At 35.2% G+C, this 2,450-nt stretch overlaps 4 non-coding genes across 4 annotated transcripts; 1 reads left to right on the forward strand and 3 right to left on the reverse strand.

Moving 5' to 3' along the window:
* Window positions 1-242: 242 nt before the first annotated feature.
* On the reverse strand, window positions 243-324 carry Trnas-cga. The gene has a single exon. It is a non-coding gene; the product is annotated as a tRNA-Ser (tRNA).
* Window positions 325-1,333: 1,009 nt separating this feature from the next.
* On the reverse strand, window positions 1,334-1,405 carry Trnap-ugg. The gene has a single exon. It is a non-coding gene; the product is annotated as a tRNA-Pro (tRNA).
* Window positions 1,406-1,752: 347 nt separating this feature from the next.
* LOC117115843 lies at window positions 1,753-1,917 on the forward strand. Its single transcript, XR_004446624.1, has one exon. It is a non-coding gene; the product is annotated as a U1 spliceosomal RNA (small nuclear RNA).
* Window positions 1,918-2,265: 348 nt separating this feature from the next.
* LOC117115848 lies at window positions 2,266-2,430 on the reverse strand. The gene has a single exon (XR_004446629.1). It is a non-coding gene; the product is annotated as a U1 spliceosomal RNA (small nuclear RNA).
* Window positions 2,431-2,450: the final 20 nt, after the last annotated feature.

Here is a 2,450-nt window from a genome sequence, read left to right on the forward strand (position 1 = left end):
TGTGTGCACACATTCACCTGAAGAAGTGCACTGTGTGCACGAAAGCTTGTGTACTGTCATAAATAAACTAGTCATAAAAGTACTGAATATCCTGAGTTTTATTTTCCAAAAAATAAAGAATTAGCCAATACGCAGAGTAAGGCCTATTTTCAATATATTTTATGAACTTAATACATATTTGTGTATCATTTGATCGAATTTCATACCATTCAATTGAAAATATTCATTTGAAAAAAAGATCACGCTGCGAGCAGGGTTCGAACCTGCGCGGGAAGATCCCATTGGATTTCGAGTCCAACGCCTTAACCACTCGGCCATCACAGCTGCACGCAATATAGAAGATCATACATGAAAGCTTTACCCCTATTTCTGTGGGCAGTCACATGAATAGAAATAAACAGAACAACTCAAATCACGCACATTATTCTACATAACTTTGTACACAGCAGGGGTGGACATAAAAATGGTTCTGAGGGCCAAACTTAATTTCGAGCTTTTGAATTCTTCCGCTTATGTCAGTTGTGTCATAATTTTACATTTATTCTAAATTTTGATAGAAAATATGTGTTGATCATTAACATTTGGACCCCATTGGAGATAGGTTGCCATTTGGAGACTTTGTGGGTTATCCGGGCGATCTACTTCATCTTTTTCGTAAAATAGTTAACAATTATTTATTTATTTATCCGTTCATCGTTATTTTAATTTCTATTTTATTTCTTTCCTTTGATGTTGATTTGTATTACTTGTTTGCCGAATAAAGAAATAAATAATAAATTGTATATATAAAATCTAACTTTAAAAGGCCACATTATTTCTAATATTATACTAAAGAATATTGTCGATGGCAAAGCATACTTACCGGTAGGGTCAATTTCCGTCGGAAGGTTTCAAGATGATAAACAGTTTCATTGGACTAAATTCTTACTTATGTTAACCACATGCTTACCTAAGATTATACTGATACTGGTTTCAAATATCGGTCAAGTAGTTAAAAATCACCTAAAATCACCTTATTTTGCGAATTAGCGCCACTCAACTGATCATTGAGTCCCCCTCCCACTTCACCTTTGTAGAGGTATCTACAATATGCGCTTTATAAGCCGACAATTATTATTATTAAAAATAAATCTTAAAACATGTGAAGGTGTTTGAATATTAACCTCAACACTAAGTTGATTGTTGAGATTTTGATTAACATAAATCATGTATATTGTATCTGGTATTCAAACTATCCTTCTGTGCAAATGTACTTTGGTTATCCCTATTATACGCTGTTTAATAAGAGATACAAAATGTACATTAATTACACAATCTTTTTAAAAAAAAGTTAGGGCTCGTCCGGGAATTGAACCCGGGGCCTCTCGCACCCAAAGCGAGAATCATGCCACTAGACCAACGAGCCTTACTCGGTTAAGCCAACTTCATACTCCTCTCCGCTGTACTACCTGATGGCAAACAATGACCTCATTGTTGAAACACATTGATTAAAAGTTAGTAGACTAATTTGCATATTTATTATAATCAGAAAACATTTATAATACAGAATCATTGGTGTTATTTTTATACTTGAAAAGATATACGCTTATAAAAACTAACTTTAAAAAATTTAAATACAAAAAGTGTATTATTTATTATATAAGATGATCGTAATGAAAATTTTAAAAGCCAGAAGAAAAGAAGTGTTGAAATGACACCTGTAGGCCACAGTATTTCTAATATTATACTATAGAATATTGTTGATGGTCTAGCATACTTACCTGGCACAGGAGTGACTTTGATCAAGAAGGAATGTCCTCCCAAGGTGAGGCCTCGGCATTGCACTAGGCTGAGGTTGACCCTTGCGATTCCCCCAAATGTGGGGAACTCGGGTGTATAATTTATGGTAGCGGGGGACTGCGTTCGCGCTAACCCCTAACAAGAATTGAAAGATAGGATTGATATGTAAACACTTTACAAATAGTATTTCTGTTTGCTTGAATGAGGTTATGCGGGTACAGAAAACTTACACCGTTATAAACTTGAAAATATTTGATATGTTTGGTTTGTATTAATGAGAATTTGCCTTTATTTTATATCGAATGTTGTTCTTTATTCGTATTTGTATGCGATTTGTATGAAATAGCGAAATATACAAACCAAACATATCAAATATTTTCAAGTTTATGACGGTGTAAGTTTTCTGTACCCGCATAACCTCATTCAAGCAAACAGAAATACTATTTGTAAAGTGTTTACATATTAATTCTATATTTCAATTCTTGTTAGGGGTTAGCGCGAACGCAGTCCCCCGCTACCATAAATTATACACCCGAGTTCCCTACATTTGGGGGAATCGCAAGGGTCAACCTCAGCCAAGTGCAATGCCGAGGCCTCACCTTGGGAGGACATTCCTTCTTGATCAAAGTCACTCCTGTGCCAGGTAAGTATGCGTCACCATGGCGTCCCCA

This window comes from Anneissia japonica, unplaced genomic scaffold (assembly GCF_011630105.1).
Source record: "Anneissia japonica isolate Jap-2015-1 unplaced genomic scaffold, ASM1163010v1 scaffold1483_len710385_cov172, whole genome shotgun sequence".
Classification (NCBI taxonomy): Eukaryota; Metazoa; Echinodermata; class Crinoidea; order Comatulida; family Comatulidae; genus Anneissia; species Anneissia japonica.